Here is an 18,942-nt window from a genome sequence, read left to right as displayed (position 1 = left end):
TTGTGTCAAAACGAGACCAGGAAAGACTAAACAATATTGTCATGAAGCAGAGAAAGACAGGTTACATCAAGTTCTGCATCTAGATAGATTGACAGGATTTGAAATTGGAATTCAAATATTTAGAAGTGATGCAGCACGATCTTTCAGACTGGGATGCCTCCGAAGGACTTTTCAATATTGTGAACTGAAATATTAGCCAAGAAATTAATGCACATGCAATATTCCATAATTTGTTTTCAGCACAACATTTGTCAATCTTTTACCTGGGATCCTACAAGGCCAAATAAATTCTAGAGAATGAAGATTGCTCACAAGGTCCTCACAGGTGTATGTTAATTTAATCCAGGTAATTTCTGCTGTGCCCTAGATAGTTTTTATTGTGGAAAAAAAAAATGACCAGATGAGCTGAGCATGCAGGAGACTGATTTGAGCACCAGCTCCATGGCAATTAAGCTTCGTGAGTCTGGAAAGTCAAAAGTAACTCTTTGACCTTTGTCTTCTGGTTTTCTTTTGGTAAAACTTGAAGTAAATTTTTGTTTTTTAAGTATTTATTTATTTGCTTGTGAGGAAATAAAGAGCAAGAGAGAAAAATAATGGGGGAACGAGGACAACCCGGGCCGCTTGCCATTGTAAGAGAATTGCAGGTACATGTATAACTTTGTGCGTCTGGCTCCACGTGAGTGCTGGGGCATTGAACCCACACCAGCACCTTTAACCACTGATGCATTTCTCTGGCCATGAAAAATGAGAGCACTCAGCTTAGCATGGATGTGTTGACCACAGCTGCAACATTGACTTATTGATGGTATCGACGAAGAGCACAGGGGTGGAGTGGAGAGATAAATAACCAGTGTCCTTTGTACCTCCTATGTCACTTAATAAATTGGACTGTCTCTTAGTTGATCAGGTAGAATGAAAAGTATGAAGGTAGCATCTTTTCTTATTTGCTTCAGCATGGGGATGAAACCCAGATACCCTTGCACACTAAGGAAGCCCCTCCAGCACTGAGCTTCACCTAGCGGGACCTAGCATCATGATAAGTGAATTTGTCCTCCGGGTTCACCAATGACAGAAATGTGCATATGTAAATATAGCCATGCATGCATGAATGTTTATATGTGTAGAATGTATACATGTACATATATCTTACAAACAAATACATACATAAAGATTGGTGAGTCACTGAGTCATGAATTTACACAGATACATACACACATACAACATGTATTTTTTTCTCTCTATATGATATGACCTTGTGATAATTTTTAAACACTGAATCCATTGCCAACTGATTTTCTAAGCATATGCAGATGTCTGGCTTGATTGAAAATGCCAGGCCTTCCTGAATGGCCTTGGCAGCCACAGCTCATCCTCTACCACTCAGGTGGAGAGAAGCATCTCCACTTCACCGTGGTTCAGCACTGCCTTCCAGACCCTTGAAGTTACTCAGTTTCTTTCTCTGACACAGAATACAATTTGATACAGGCGCGGTGTGGTTAGTTAGTGCTTTTTAAACTAGTGTTGTGCTGAAGAGATGGCTTAGTGGTTAAATCACTTGCCTGTGAGGCTTAAGGACCCATGTTTGACTCTTCAGGTCCCACATAAGCCAGAAGCACAAGGTGGTGCAAGAGTCTGGATTTCTATTGCAGTGGCTGGAGGACCCGGTGCGCCAGTTCTCCCTCCCTCTCTCTCATAAAAAAAGCCAAAAAAAAATAATAACTTGTCTTATTGAAATATCTGTGACTATCACAGGATGGATCATTGAAGCCTAAGTGGCTTAGTGAAATCAGCCATTTCACTCTAAAAGGTTGTTTCTGTTCCCTTTTTGTGGTATGAAAAATAATTTGAACTGACCAAAACAGGTTATTCATTGTTGAAAGACTACTTGCTTTGTAGCCTTTCAGTGCCTCATTATGAGAAGTAAGTTAGCTAAACTTTTTTTTTTTTGAAATTAGCATGGGATTTGCCTAGAGACATGCCTGCACTGCTGTGTCCTTCCCTTTGTTGGGACAAAAGGTAGAACCTTCTGAAGCTAACACGATTATGGCATTTTAAATTATGACCTTGCCCAACTGAGCCTTGCTTTTAAAGTCTTGACTTGAAGTTGCTCCGGCAGCGTCTCTTCCCATGCAGTGATTTAATATTTATGTGGAGTGGGGTTTTATATAGTCAAAAGCATAATCTGGGGAGTTCAGTGCATAAGTAGTGATGCATAATCCATTTCCAACTGAATGTCAGCGTGTTCTAAGCCAAAACTGTTGCCTGTTCAGTTCATTTAAAGCACAGCAACTTAGCTGGAGTTGGCCACATGGGAATAGTTGGTGTTGTCTGGGGATGTGCTTGATTGGCAAGAACGAAAGGTGATAGATACAGATCCAGACATCCAGTTGGCAGAAGGATGCTGTTATGCTAATGTGCACAGAACAGCCCCCACAAGGAGGAATTTACCAGCATGCAACGCTCAGTTCTGAGGCCATGGTACCCCTATTTATAGAATGTATACTTCATACACATTTTCTTTTACTTGGTGCATCATATATTTATTATAAACTTTGAAATATCTTACTCATTTTTGTTTAATTAGTATACACAATAATGGGTTCCATTATTACATTTTAATACATACATATCAGTATGATTTAGGTTCTGGAATTTAAGGAGAAGTTTAGACGGACGTATCTATGGTAAGTTTGCATTTTCTGTGAAACGTAATGATGGTCCACAGGATGTTTCCTTCACACACACACTTCTTTAAATAAGGCATTTATACTGTGACAATTTAGCCAACCTTGAACTATGTTTCTCAAAACGAAAGGCTAGGTTGGGCCATTTGATACATCATGGAAGTTAGAAGTGGACATGAACCAACCACTTCCTTTACAGGCTGAGAATGCTCCAGGCATTATGTGGTTCAACTGTGTAACAGCCTGTGTGGAGTTCACCGGCTGGGCCTGGGGGTATGGTCTGCAGCTGTGCCTTGTCCCGAAGCCCCTTTCAGTTACGCTGTCTTCTGCATAGGGACATGTTAGGGAATGAAGAGTAGAATCTATCTTTATTGTTCTTGTTGGTAAAGGTGATAATGGGATTGTTGGATGATAAGTGTTGGGGCAGTTTAAGGCCTTGAGGAAGCTCCAGACTGCTCCTCAGAGTGGCTGCACATGATGCGGTTCTCATAGCAACACGGCAGTCACACAGTTCTCACCTCCCCACCAGCACTGGCTTCTGTGTTTGTTATTATTACTGTTATTAATTATCCCTGCCATTCCAGTGGTAATGAAGTGCTATCCCACTGCAATTTTGTCTTATATCTAGCTGAGAGCTGAAGATGTTAAACAGTTATTTTGTGTGTGTGTGCGTGCTCATGGACCATTTATATATCTTCTGTGACAATCTCTGTATTCAGATACTCTACTATTGAACTGGATCATTCATGATTGTGTTGAATAACTTTTTGAGCAGTCTATATGTAACTGTCTCATCTGCAGATGACTTACAAAATTTTGCTCCCATTCAATGCACCGTCCTGTCACAGCATGGTTAATTCTGAGGATGTGTTTTCTCAACCTCTACTTTGCTACTGGGCTGTTGGGATATGTGATAGCCTGACTGGAAAATGTCTCCCATAGCCTCATGTGTTTTGAAAACTTGGCACCCAGCTGGTGGAAATTTGTGAGATTTGTGTGGGCTTGGGAGGTGGCACCTTGCTGGAGATGATGTGTCACTGGGCCCAACCTTGAGGCTTATCAGACCAGTGTGTGGGTGTTCAGAACTAACTCACTCTTGCTGCCTCCTCCTGCCAACATGTGACAATGTGAGCCAGTTTCCTCCTTGTGCCATGCTTCCTCTGTCATGAGGAAATTTCCTCTCGAAACCAGGTTGCTCTCACAACTCTTAACCCACAACCCCATGGTAAACACCAGCAATCCCACTGAGGAGGACCCTTGGTACAATGGGAGAAGGGATGAGAAAAATGGAAGTATCAATACATAATATACCCATATAAAGTTTCTACTTAATAATAATAAAAAAAACTGTAAATCAGAATAGACTATTTCCTTACATCAGTAGCTTCTGTTCAGGTGCTTTGTCCCAGCACTGAGAAGGTAACTACAACAGTGCTGTCCCCGAGAAATCATTGTCTCATCTAAGATTGTGAAGATCAACATTCATGTTTTCAGAGAAGAGTCTTACAGTCTTAATATTACATTTAGATATTTTATACATCTTAAGTTAGTTTTTGCATGTACAAGGACGTAAGAGTACAATTTTAATTTTTCTGTTCAGATATTCAGTTGTCTCAGAACCATTTATTGAAAAAAAAAAAAAAAACTTCTCTTTATTTTTCCCTTGAATTGTCTTGGCAGCCTTGATGAAAATCAAATAAATTAACATTTGAGGTTGGATCTCTGGATTTTTAAAATTCTGTTCTATTATTCAGCATGTCTACTCTTAGACTTGTCTTGATTATTGTGGCTTTGTAGTAACTTCTGAAATTTTCAATTGTGAATTATGAAGTTTTTCTTTTTAAAGTTACTTCAAGCTATCTGTCTCCTTTCAATTTTCCAGAGGAATTTTAACATGAGCTTGGCAATACCTGGGGAAATGCGTGCTAAGCATCTAGATTTAGAGTGAGTTGTAATGCAGCATAACTGCTACACAATTAATCTAGGTCTGCTCGGTACAATCTTGAGAGGATTAGAGAAACATGTGAGTGGATATATTCCATAAGATAGAGACCAAGCCACAGGGCAATGTAAGTCATATCCAAGGATATGGCTCTTGCTTTCTGCTTCCTATACATACTTGTCTCCTTTATTAAAAATAGTAAAATATTAAATATGTATATATATTATTTATTTATTTGAAAGAGAGAGAGAGAGAATGGGCATACCAGGGCTTCTAGTAAATGAACTCCAGACGCATTCACCACCTTGTGCATCTGGCTTTTCGTGGACACTGGGGAATTGAGCCTAGATCCTCATGCTTTGCGAGCAAACACATTAACCACTGAGCATTCTCTCCAGCTCCTTCTTTTCTCTATTAAGGCTGTGCACACAGTGAATGCAGAGCCCAGATATACATGAGTTATGGGTCGTGTTTATTGCACGCTCAAATACTGGATTGGAGGGCTTAGCCAGCAATACATGAGAATACGCGGCATCATAGTATGAGTGTGAAGTTCCCCCCACATGTTTCTGTGTTTGAGCACTTGCTCCACAAGTGATGGTGCTATTTTGGGAGGCTGTGTAAGAAGGTAGGGACTTGATGGAAAAAGTGACTTGCTCGGGGGAGTTTCTTAGCATTTTAGCTTGGGTGCTGTTTGTGTGGGATCTCTGCCTTCTCTTTAGAAATTATTTTATTTATTTGTTTGTTTGAGAGAGGGAGAGAGAGAGGAAGAGGCAAAGAGAAAGAGCATGGGTATGCTAGGGCCTCCAGCCACTGCCATTCAACTCCAGATGCATGTGCCACTTTGTGCATCTGTCTTACGTGGGTCTTGGGCAATAGAACTGGGGTCCTTAGGCTTCAAAAGCAAATGCCTTAACCACTAAGCCATTCCCTCAGCCCAAGGGGGTTCTCTGCCTTCCGACTGTTGACAGTATGCAACCAAGTGCCTCACACTTCCACCTCCAGTAGTCACCTGCCACCATGCCTTCCCCACCATGAAGACAGGGTCTCCTCAAGCCATAAGCCAAAATCAATCCTTCCTCTCTTAAATTATTTTGTCAGTGTTTGGTCTCAGCAAGGAGAGAAGTAACTAAGACACTTGGTGATCCATTAAGAATATGTATAGACCAATAACAAACCAGGAAGTAACCTATCTACTCTCAAAGCTTCTATGTGCAGAGTATAGTAGAAAATATTTCTTAGTCTCCAAGGATATAAAATATTAAAAGTTGAAACTTTAGGGCCAGAAATAGAGAGGAAAAAAAAAAAAAAAACCTTAACTGATCCTGTGACCATGTCAGATGTGAAATTTAGGCCTGGTACACCATGTTTTTAAAACTTGGCTTCTGTTTCCATAAAAGGAGGAGTCTAGTGCAGGTGGAATATCTCTAATTTGAAAATATTGAGGCCACCAGTGTTACAGGTATTGGACTCCATCCGATTTTGGAATATTTCTATGGATCATGTCTCATTTAAAAATCTGAAATCTGAAGCTCAGAAAGTTTCAGATTTCAGAGTATCTCAGGTTTCACATCACGAGAGGAAACACAGTCAACCTGAACCTGCAGTTCGAGCTTGAGCCAGTCAGTGCCTGCAAACACATGGTGGCCAGGCCTATGGCACGGATGAACATGAGCTGACTGCATCAGTAATGTCAGCTCATGGACTCATGCAGGTAAACCTGTTTTGCAAAACACAGAGAAAGTCATCTGGTCTCATGGAATAATTCAATTTGAAGGTGACGTGTAAAACCAATACACACCCTTAGGGCTGGAGAGAGGGCTTACCAGTAAAAACACTTGCCTGTAAAGCCAAAGGACCCAGGTTCAGTTCCCAATGACCCACGCTAGCCAGATGCACAGGTGGTGCATGAGTCTGGAATTTCTTTGCAGCAGCTAGAGCCCTGGCATGCTCTCTCAAATACATAAATAAAAATAAAATATTAAAAATAAGCACCTTTAGACAGGGCTTTATTTAGAATATGCATTCTCTAAGAAAATTTCAAGAACATGAAACTTATCTGGGTTCGATCCCACCCATGTGGTACACTGAGAGTCACTTCCTGTCTTTTAGAACTCCTTATTTACATATTGAAGGAGGGAATATCCACTTCTCAAGGCCCTTCCTAGCCCTAAGATGTTCCAATTAAATCTATTTGTTATGTAGGCAGGGGCTAGAGAAAGCTTAAGTACCAAGGGGGGCTGCCTATTGAAAATCAGTCAGAAGTAAGATAAACTGTATTGGGAATTCTAATGGAAGTCAATTTGCTTTTGCACACACATTGATTTTACAAAATGAAGCATGCTATAATTTATTTAATGACTTGCCACACACCTCAGAGTAAATACTTAGCAAGTATCATCTTAACACAGGATGACAACTGGAGCAAAGGGAATGCTGACCAGATGGGTTTCTACGACGTGCTTGGTAACGGAGGGATGCGCTTTTCCGGAAGACAGGACAGAGGCGCAGAGAAGCAGGCCCTGCTGTCCCCGCTTCCTGACGTCTAACATCCCTGTGCTCTGTTTTTACTGGTAAAACGCTGTTGTTTTCTTGTAAGATGAGGCTCATCCCAGACAAATCAGAGAGGCTTGAAATGGCATCAAGGACCTGTAATTATTTTTTGTGACAAACCATAATGCATTAGTCAGGGTTCTTGGTTGAGAATTCTAGCTGTTTTTGGAAATAAAAACAGAACAGATCGTACACAATCACAGAGAGACAAATGCCTTCTCATGGTCTCACTCATCTGCAACTCCTAACCTGGGTCAGCTCAAGTTGCTGGCCTACCTGATAGGCAACTGGAAGCCTAGACAGCGGGGATGGAAGTGTTTGGGGAGAGGGGAAGGGAAGATTGGGGGAAAATAAACACTAAACTAAATCCAAAATGAACTGGTTCCATAGAACCCTTTCTCCATGAAGGTAGATTAAAAGGTTTAACTTTTTCAATAGGAGTATGGGGGGGGGAACACGTAGAGATAAGGGCCCCAGAGAGGGTGGTGTGAAGCCTCACTTTAAAAAGTTTTGTCTCTGGCCTGTGACTCCCAGTACCAACAAGCAGTGTTGCCCACTTTGAGTTCTTGATTGGGGAGAACTATGAGGTCCCCCAAAACAAGCATATGTCAAAGCACTTGATTACCTGCCTAAGGTAAAAGGTAAGGCAATGTTGCTAAAGACACAATATGCTGCTGATACAGAGCACAGAGAGACCTGACTGGAATCTAGAAGAGAGCAGTCCCCAGACAGTTTGCCCAGCTAGTGCTGGAAAGTGCTACATGAGCAACGGGGGGAAGATGTCTAAGAATCATGTGGGCATGTAGGGGTCTGAGGTGCTCGGAAGCAACCAGTCTGACACGATGTAAGCTCCAGCGCAATAGTGGCACACAGTCTTGGTGGGTAACCAGTGGCTTTCTGATTGGCTAGGAGACCCACTCAGTAGAAAGGAGCTCATAGCTGTAACTGGGAACCAGGTCAGAATCCTATGGAGACAAAAATTATTCTCTCCACTGTCAAGCTCTTACTAATCTTTGGCTAAAAGAGAGGCTATGTCCATGAAATTCTCCCTAAATCAAAAACACTTATTCAATTTAAACTAAGCTGACTTCACTCTCTGTTGGACAATCTATTTTTTCTTTTTCAGAAGGTAGGGAGACCCAAGGAGGTAAGACACCCATCATACTTCAGCCAAGGCCCAGGTGGAACCACAGAGGAATTGGGGAGATGAGCAAGAGTTCTGCTTCCCTTGTGAACCTGATAATCAACATCAGGGTGAAGGAGTCAGATGCTGAGGATACTCAACACCTACCAAAGCAGAAATCCAGAGACTATTGAGAGCTCATCACTGAGGTAGACACACCCTCCACAGCTCAGGGAATTTTGCAGAAGAGGGGGCAGAAAGGTTGTGAGAGCCACAGGTTGGAATGTCATACCTGGGTGGCATTGCTCCCAAGCCAATATCTGGCATTGTTCTCATACCCACATAACCCACAACCCCATGGAGAATACAAGCAAGCCCTCTGAGGAGGGGTGCCAATGGGATGGGGGCAGGGATGAAGGAAAAGATGGTACCAACACATGATGCATCCACACAAGTATGTCCATAATAAAAAATGAATACAGAAAGAAAGAAAATGCCAAAATTAATGATGCCTGAATATGTTTGCCAACTAAAAAGAAAATTACACCATATTTTCCTATGCCTCTGCTGAAATGAATTGCAATGAAAGACTTCAATGAATTTTAAGGATGGCAAATTTCAAATTTAATTGACGAACATTTTGCTTTTAAAATGGTATGTTTAAAAACATGACATATTTTCAAATAAGTATAACCCACAACCCCATAGGGAATATCAGTAAATCCCACTAAGGAGGGTCCTCAGTGCAAAGGGGACAGAAAGGAGAGGAAAGATGGTGACAACACATGATGTATCTGTACAAAGCATGTTCTTAATAAAAACAAATTCATTATTTTAGTGGCATTTAGAGGCATAGCATACATTTAAACACATCTGGAAGGAAGATACGATTGTTGTAAATCATGTTAGGAGGGCTTGCCCCCACAGTTCCCACACTGTGTGTTTGAGTTCTGCTTCCTCCCTGGACTGTTCTCTACAGAGTGTTTGCTTTGCTTGATTGTGCTGCCTCTCACTGAACTAACTCATGGGACCATCATCTTCCTAGGTCTGCCTCCATCCTTCTCTGAGGTTCAGCTATCTTTCTTCCAAGGGAGCAGACATTACATGATTGGAGAGTGTTTTCTATTAGAGAATTGCCTTCAGAGTTCGACTTCCTTTTTCTATTTGTAAGATTTCATTTCATTTTTGTGTTGTTTTTAAGTGATCTTTCTTATGCATTTGTATAAGACGTGAAATTGCTTACCCAAATGCTGTATACTGATGATGAGGAAAAAAAAATACTACTGAGCCCTAAATACAGGATCTTTCTACCATAACTTGCTACTTCCTGTTACAGGTATATGCATTCTATTTGAAGGGGTATTGGAAATATAAGGCATGAGATAAGACAGAGTAGTGGTCGGCTCATTAGAATCCTGGATAACATATTATGCAAAGGTAATCAAACCAATTGATTACCTCAGAGAAGATATGGGCAAATGGGGCAAGATAAAAGATAGTGGAAGATCCAGTGTTTCAAGGACACCCCATAGCAACATAATTATCTGGTAAAATTTTATAGAAAGACAGATTGTGGGTAGGCAGGCTGCTTCCTGTAGCCAAAGCTTTGTGAGCATGAAGATGGAATTCCTCAAGGGCTACTGAACAATCTGTTGGTAGAAGTAATTCAACAAGACCTGTGTGAGCATCTCCCCAGAATTCTGCAGAACAGCACTGCCCAAAATAGAATGCTGGCTACATATGTACTTTTAAGTTGTGTTGTAACTGTATTAAAACTAGGTGGAATTAGTTATCATAATGGACTTAGCCCTATATATTTGCATTATCTCTATCATCTATCTCTCCATGCAATCAATGTATAGTGTTTTAAGGAAGTGACACTTGTTGGCATCAGTCGCTCCTCACGTTTTGATAAGCATTTTACACTAAGGGACATTTATGTCTGGACCAAATGTATTCAGTGTTTAGGAACTATGTATGACTGTCACAGCAAGTTGTAGGACTGTAAAAGTGGTGTTATACTTGAAGCCTAAGGTCTTAGGAGGGCATTGTTCCTCTCTGAAGTCCCTTTGAAGCTCACTCCAAGAGTGTCTGTGTTTGCAGGAGGAAGGTCTGCAGTGATGTTGTCCACTTCCTGAGAAAACTTCAGGATTTCAAGCACCCAAAGAGAAAAAAAGAAGCATTTTCCTCAGCATTTTACTTATGGAGGATAAAGTAACTCATCTCTATGCAGGTCAACTTTGATACAGAATCAAAATTCATATTCACAAAGAATGAGGGTCCAACACTATGGGATATTTGACAGTTCTGAGTCTCCTGACCTCAAAGGTTCCAATTCATAGTAGTTTGAATATATGACCCCCCATATGCTCAGGGTCTCCAGCCACCTGGCCTGAAGGAGGTGTTACTGGGGATGGATCCTGGGGTCCAGCTCTGAAGTGTCACTGGGGAGGATCTGAATTCCAGCCAAAAGGTGTTTGGAGAGATGTGTGGTCTCCGTGAGGATCCTGCTTGCTGCTGGGTTTGTGTTTGTTGTTTTTGGTGTCTGCTGGTTGCTGATGGTTTTTTCTCTTTCCTTGTATTTATGAATGGCAGCTAGTTTCTTCTGCCATTACGGAACTTCCCCTGGATCTGTAAGCTTGAAAGAAATCCTGTCCTCTCATAAGCTGTGTCTGGTTTGGATGTTCATCCCAGCAATGTGGAGCTGTCTGAAACACAATTTCAGTTCTTGTCTATAGCCAAGCCTAAGGAGCAAATCCAGGTCTGGGATGACAGGACCTCTCGCTTGAGCTATGAACAGTGGTTAGATCAGAGGGTCTCTGGTGCTACAGCATCTTCTCTCAAGGCATGCAGCAAGGAGCTACTTTGGGAAAGAGGGAAAGTAGATCAGGTCCTGCATCGGGGGATGGAGGTACCAATTTTTACTTACTTCACACTGAATGAGCTGGGATGAAAACTTTAATTCCAGGGACCTTAGTTTATTTTCACACTGGTCATGTGATTACTATTCCAACCACAACCGAGAACATGATCATAGCAGTGAGCTGTTATGGTTAATTGCCAACCTTAGACTCATATTGCTTGGGTTCACTTCTCTCCTTGATTCACAGTAAGGCTTTGGGGGCGTCAGAGTGGACAGCTAGGAATCAGGTTCTGTGTAAGAGTCAACTGGAAATTCATATAAACCTCAGCCTTTATAAATTATTATTAAATATGTGCTATTTTCTTACTAATCCTGGGGTTGAAATAACATGTCTGATGCGACTTGTGCCTACTGCATTTGGGCTGTGGGAGCTTTAGTTCCCTCAATTTTTTTTTTTTTAAGTTTATAAAAACTAGTTTATTTTAAAGGCTCTCTAGAGGACTGCAACATTTGTCCTAAGGGTATTCCAAAGAAGGAAATCAATGTCTAACATATTATACTCCACATAAACTTGTTCCATACCCAGTACTATGCACGTTTGTAGAGTGGGGTAGTCAAGACATGAGTCAAAGTTTTAATTAAATATTACATAAATAGATTTGTCTGCAACGAGATGAAATTTTCATGTGAATACAATTTTATAGGTTACAAATATATACCAGCTTACAATTCAATCATCTAGTACAATATTTTAAAAAATCTAGCTCTATAATAGATTCTCCTTTTAAAAAAATCCTTAACATGTAACCTGAAAAGTCTATTTCTCAGGAGATACGAGCATACACCTAATAGTAAGGTCCAAAATGAGGAGGATTACTGTCTCCAGAAGAAGGTGGGGGGGAGGAGGGTAAATTAATTAGGGATGAGAGGCAGCATTGGGGGGGCCCAGCCCATGTTTACAGGCGGGGGCGGCGGGGCAGTGAGAAGCTGTGCATGTCAAACACTGGAGGAGGAAAGGGATAGTGCGGCAGGATGGGGTTGTCTTGTCTCTGGGGTGGAAATCCCAAAGTCTCCTGAGACATCACAGGATCTGAGTTACAGAACGGCTGAGGTGGAGGCCTGCTGTGGCTTGCTCGAGGGTATCTGGCCCTGGGAAAGCCTCTCGTGAATTCTCTGTTGCGGTATCCTTTCATGCTCTGAAGGAGAGCTATAAGCATTCCCATTCTGATGTACTTCAGCAGTCTTCACCTGTTTCATTACATTCAGATCTGAGTTTTTTCTGGCCCTGACTCTGAGATTTTTTCTTCTGTTTGGCTTCTTTTTCTTTTTCATCATCACTGAAATCCAAGGCTTCTGGTGGTGGTTCCTGATCATTCTTCCATGATGCATCTGATCCCCTATCCTGTTTAAGCTTTTCTGTGAATATATATTGAGTGAACTCTTTTGTTGCTGGAGCAAAATACATAGTTTCCTTTATTTTAATGCCTTTACTCTCAATGTGTTCTGAAGAATTAAACCGTAATACATAAAACGGATGCACAACAGGTCCAAATATCTCAAATATCTTTCCTGCCACTTGTCAATCACCTCTGAAAAGAACAATCTCCTCATTGACTGGAGGTAGGTTACTTGTAGACTCAATTATAACTAATTGTTCAATAATGCTTGAAACCATCCCAACAGGCTTTAACTCAACATCTTCAGGCAAAATGATAGTGAGTTCTTCAACAGAAGGCAGTTCATCAAGCAGCAATTCATCTTTTGTTTCAAGAGGAAAATTCTTATTTTCTTTTTCAACTTGTAAATCATCTTCTCCATCTGACAGCATGGGAGGAAGTGAGACACAGGAGGAAGAGGAAGACATTGAAGAAGATGATGAGGAAGAGGAGGAGCTTAACTGTCTAAGTCTGTCTCACTGGAGCCACAAGAGGAGGGAGCTGAGGACACGCCCCTCTTTCTTTCTTTTTAAGGAAGGCTCTCACTCCAGTCCAGGCTGACCTGGAATTCACTATGTAGTCTCTGGGTGGCCTTGAACTCATGGCTATCCTCACTCTGCCTCACAAGCGCTGGGATTAAAGGTGTACCGCCACGCCTGGCTCTCCTTGAATTTTTCTTAACTTTTTTTCGTTTATTTTTATTTATTTATTTGAGAGCAACAGACAAAGAGAGAAAGAGGCAGATAGAGAGAGAATGGGCACCCCAGGGCCTGTAGCCACTGCAAATGAACTCGACACGTGCTCCCCCTTGTGCATCTGGCTACTGTGGGACTTGGGGAATCGAGCCTCGAACTGGCATCCTTAGGCTTCATAGGCAAGCACCTAACAGCTAAGCCATCTCTCCAGCCCTCTCCTTCAATTTTTAAAAAGAGACAATCTTAACACTTATCTAGGAGGATGAGAAAAGTGATAGAGGTGAAAGATCGTTGTGAAATGCAAGGTGCCATAACGCATGTGTTTTTAAGAGCAAGCTGACATCTTTGGGATGGATGGACTTTCCTTGTGTTCACAGACTGCTGACTCCACAAAGACAAGCTCTTCCTCCATGGGCTCCACACTTTATCCCCAGTGCTAAGCTCAGTGGCTGGCACATAACCAGCACGCCCTGAATAAGCTTGCAGCATGATGACCCATTTGTTACTTGGCAGAAAAGGTAGAAATATATCCCAATACAAAAAAAAAAAAGAAAAATGCAACCAGGGTCTCTAGTTACTCTTTTCTTTGAGAACACAGCCGCACCATGGGAAGAGTTACCGAAATAGAAAAAGCAATCATTTGTGCACAGCACTTGGTGCATGATTGGAGACTTTGTTTCAGATAGCTGACACCTATTGAAACCCAGGTGGCATTACAGGCATCCTGTTTAGCTTTTTGCTTTTGGTTTCTTTTTTATTTCTTTATTTTTCTTTCTTTCTTTTCTCTTCTTTTAGTTGGAGCTATTTGCATGATAACAGATTCCTGTGATTTCCTGGAGTTCAAGTTTCTGCCTTGGGCCTCATATAAATCCAGATTTCTGGAATTATTATGAGGAAGATTAGGGGTGGCAGGGCTCCCGAAAATAAAGCTAAAAAAAAGGCCAAAGATGAGAAATGAGCTTGAGTTCATAGGGGAAGAGTCTGTAAGTGGGGAATCTCCTTCTAATCTCCCCCTTCTAAGCAGAATAATGCCTTGACCCAGGAATGAGGGGAAAAAAAAAAAAAAAGGTTATCTCCTTTCCTGGAAGCCTGGCAGTGCCTGGACTCTTAGTGTGAGAACTGAGACCTGGGCTGACCTGCTCAGCCCCAGAAAATTTCCATAAAAGATCCATAAGGGTCTCCAGGAGGGCTATCCCGTTTTCCAGAACTCTCCTAATTACAGCAGGAACTCTGCCATCTTTCCTTCTCTTAAACTTATTAATCTCCCTAATGAAACCTTTCTAAGTTTCACTCTCCACGTCCAGCTTTCTTTCATCTAACTCCATAAGACAAGGACGCGGGGCGGCGATGCAGTGGGAGTTTGTGTGCTCAGGAGCCTCCACAGCCCATCTGAGTGCTGAGAACGGTCCAGGTGCTCTCAAGGACACCCCAGGTTCCCGTGTCAGTGGAAACCCCTAAGTGGCTCTGAGCAGTGTCTGTCTTGGACAAGACATTATGATTCCTTTGGTGACTCGACCTGCTTCTGATTTTCCTAAGTGTGGCGGAGTGGCAGGCATCGTGACTGATGTCTGGAAAAAAAGACAGAATGAATGTGAGGTAGCTAAACAGGCAGAGCTGGAGGACATTGAGGATGAACACCCTTTCCTAACTTTCCCACCCATCATTTGGACTCCACTTCCTGTTTCCCTGGTAAAGGGGGTATGATAGGGATAGCAAAGATTTTTTGTTTCTTCCTCCTGGTCCACAGGGTAGAATTTAGGCTTAGCTTCTGGTCCTTGGTGGAGACATGACATGCTAAGCTACTCTTACTTGCCATTAGAGAAACTTCTCTTTTCAGGTGGCGGTGACCACTGGGTCAACTCAGAACTCACCAAAGTGCTGAAAAGTGACAGTGGAGTGTTTAGCACTAAGTGTGTCATCTCTGTCACACCCTCTAAGGCTCAGGAGCCGTTGCAGAAGTGGAGATGGAGAGAACGTAAGAGCCAGCGGAAGGGGAGGAGTGCTTGCAATATTGTCTTCCAGACAGAAAGTGGCCTTGATGATCATGACCACAGTGGCTGACATTATTTACCCAAGACCTGCATAATAGGAGTGGGAAAATGCTGACATCAAAGCAGAGCAGAGGCTTGTTGCAAAGAAGAAGGGATTCGGTGGGGATTGGATTTGGGAGTGGGGGGAGAGTGGTTGGAGGGAAATAAGATCATGTTATATTGTCTATATGTATAAAAGCTGCCAATAGAATGTTTTAAAAAGAATCAATCCAATTCAGCCTGGCCAAGAGACCACCCCTACATCTAGAGACATGCTAAGGAAGTGCAAGGCATATTAACCACTCAAGGTGAAGTATTTAAACTCCGAGAGCTCCCTTTCCAATGACAGTTGCTTACAGACCCTCACGGCTCAGCTTCCCCAATGTCCACTGCTGGGTATCTTCACAGGTGATGTCTTTCTCTCCCACTGAACTGCATGTGTCGTGGCTTTTTCCAGCTTTCTGTCAGCTGGTCTACATGGAGGAGGTTTTTAGCTCGGCTCTGGCAGGATTTCTCAGTAACCTTGCATGTATTTATATATACAAGCTTGAAGAATTTGTCTTCCCCACCAGCTAGATTCCTCTCAGCTTGTTTGAGCACAGAATTCTTAGATGAGAACCCGGCAAGAGAGAAGCATGTGGCCCTGTGAGTCCTGTCATCATGAGACACGAGACGAATCTCTCTGGGCCTCTGATCCAAGCACATCCTTGTGGCCTTTTCCTGTTCTTGCCTCCTAAGGACTTGGAGTCTCTGTGTTTCTTCCTTTTTCTCTTGCTTGGACCTCCTTGAGCATGCCTTATTTTTCTCATTTCCTTAGTTTTGCCCGTCCTCTATCTCTTTCCTTGTCCTCCTCTGTGTCCCTGCATTGAGCTCTCTGGCCTGTGCTGGTGGTCCTGGGTGGCTGCTGCACAGCTGTATGAGGAGGTAAATAAGTGAATGATGCCCCCAAAAGCCAACGCAGGCAGCTCTCGAGCAGTCTGGGTCACAGCTTTGATCCATAGCATATCAAATAATGGCATCATTAAGTCCAAAACAGATTTCGTTTTTCTCAACTGTTTTATAGCAGGTGATACACATTCTTGTCTCCTTGGAGAAAATAAATCTCATTCTATAAATGCACAGTGCAGAATACATTTAGCTACTTAATTCATCCTCTTTCTTGAACTTAAACAATGCCATTCCCCTAATAGAATCATTTCTTTTGATTTTTTTTTCCCAGAAAACACTAGGAAACGTTACAGATACAGAAGTTAATAAGATAATTCCTCAAGGAATTTGTATTTTAATAGGAAGATGGACAACAAATATATGGCCACAAAATAATGAGCTCATTATAATTACGAGAAGTGTAATGAGGAAGCTAACACAGCCTTGGGAGGTCAGGAAGTGTCCACATTGGGAGACACTAGTGAATATATGTTACTAGCAGGGCTAAGGATCCAAGGGTAACGCTCAGTGGTAGAGTTCTTGCCTTGCTTAAGCAAGATTCTGGATATGAGATCTAGTGTGCATGTGTGTGTGTGTGCACATGGTGCACACACACACACACACACACACACACACAATAGGAAAGTCAAAGAAACAGTACTGAGAGTGGGTGATCCTAGAGTGAACCTTGGAGCTGGGGGAGTGGCTCATCCTTACTGTGCACATAGGAGTATGAGGAGTTGAGACTGAATTCTCATGAAAAATTCCCATCATGCCCATGTGAAAACTGAGCATGGTGATGTGTACCTGGAGTCCCAGTACTGGGGAGACAGAGAAAAGACAGTCCCTGGAGCTTGCTGACTAGGTTGTCTATCCAAATCAGTGAGCTCTCGCTTCAGCAAGTGATCCTGTCTCAAACATAAGATGGACAGCTATAGAGGAAGATACCTGATGTCAACCTCTGGCCTCCACATGCATGTACACACATGTAAGTACCCACATACATGTGCTATATACACACATGGACACACACATATGTACACATGCACCTATACGCATGTTCACCTATCAAAGAAAGAATTCAGTTTGTGGGAATAAGAAAGAGATTGTAAGTGGCTTTGAATGTGGGGATCCAGTAGAGCCTTGTCCCCGAAGGTTGATCAGCTACTGGGCTCTGAGAGACCAGGTTAGGATGGGTCTGAAGAAGCTCCTGTGCTCTTCCCCTCAAGCCACGGGAGCACAGGGAGGAGACTTTTGAGTGGAGAAGAAGGAAGTCCGTATTCCTAGAGATCTGGTTCTATTTAACCCAAGGAAGTGAGATTCCAGAAGCTGATGAGGAAAAACGTAATGTGCATTTAAAACTACAAGGATAAACTGCCTGAGTAGCTAGAAAGAAAGCTTGTGTTTCTATAGAAACCTTTCCACAAATGTCTTCCATCAGCAGTGGATCCAACTGTCCACATACTAGGGAGAAGAATGTCACCAAGGGAGCCATCCCTGCGCTGTCACACCGAGAACCATGGGCGCAGCTGGAAGGGCTTAAGAGGGCCGAGGTTGTGCCCCTGGCATTTCTCCTCCTCAGAAGATGAGCAGAGACAGGGATGTGGAAGTGCTCAGGCCTTTTCCTGCAAGGCACTAAAGCCAGAGTGATATCACCATTCCTTCAAACATAAAAGAGAAGGCCAAGGAGGTAGCTCAGTTGGTAACCCGCTTCTCTCAGAAGCGTGAGGATCCAAGTTCGAGCCCCAGTGCCCACATAAAATGCTGGGTGTGGCCGTATATGCCAGCACTCCCAGCACGGGCAAGGGCAATTGGTGAGCACAAGGTCAATGACAGATCCAGTCTCAAACGACGTGGACTGTGTTCTCAAGGAATGCCACCCAAGGTTGTCCCTTGCCCTCCACAAGCATTCACACACCTGTAGACCCAGGTGCACCTGCACACACACACACACACACACACACACACACACACACACACACACACACACATTGAAAAAAATAAAATAAAAGGGTGGAATAGTGCCATCGTGCAGCAACCATGAAATCACGTATGGCTGAATGGTGCAAGCAGGAGTATGCTTGGAGCCTTTCTGTCCAGCGCCTGGCCCAAAGCTCCAACATCCACATGGAGAGATGGTACGATAAGTTCCTATAGCTTCCCTTCACTCAGCTCCACAGTTCTCCTGCTGTCCACCACACACACACACACACACACACACACACACACACACACACACAGCAGCTGTCTACCCATGAAACACATCCCTCCAGTTATTCGTCCTCCCGGTTGCGCACACTGCCCCTTCCTGTGCTGTGTGCTTTTCCTGGGCTGCTGGCTGCATTCTGTGGGTCTGCATCTGGCTGGCGACTCCTCACCTGTCGGGGCTCTGCCCTCACAGAGCTACTCCTTCCCCGCTGTATCCAATGCAGCTCCCATCAAGCCTCTGTACCATCGCCTGATGTATACCATTCGTTTTTAAAATAATGAAATATGTGTGTGTGTGCTATTGACAACTTCTATACTTACAGACAACAGACCATGGTATTTCCCTCCCCTTTCTTGCTTTCCCCTTCATAACTCTGCTCTTCATCATATCCCCTCCCTCTCTCCATTAGTCTCTCTTTTAATTTGATGTCATCATTTTTCTCCTATTATGAACGCCCTGTGTAGGTATTGCTAGGCACTG

General features: G+C 42.8%; 1 pseudogene; it reads right to left on the bottom strand.

Moving 5' to 3' along the window:
- Positions 1–12,038: 12,038 nt before the first annotated feature.
- On the bottom strand, positions 12,039–18,708 carry LOC101609691 (annotated as a pseudogene).
- Positions 18,709–18,942: the final 234 nt, after the last annotated feature.

The sequence above is a fragment of the Jaculus jaculus genome, chromosome 6, assembly GCF_020740685.1.
Source record: "Jaculus jaculus isolate mJacJac1 chromosome 6, mJacJac1.mat.Y.cur, whole genome shotgun sequence".
NCBI classification, from domain to species: domain Eukaryota; kingdom Metazoa; phylum Chordata; class Mammalia; order Rodentia; family Dipodidae; genus Jaculus; species Jaculus jaculus.
This window is presented reverse-complemented; position numbering and strand designations above follow the sequence as displayed.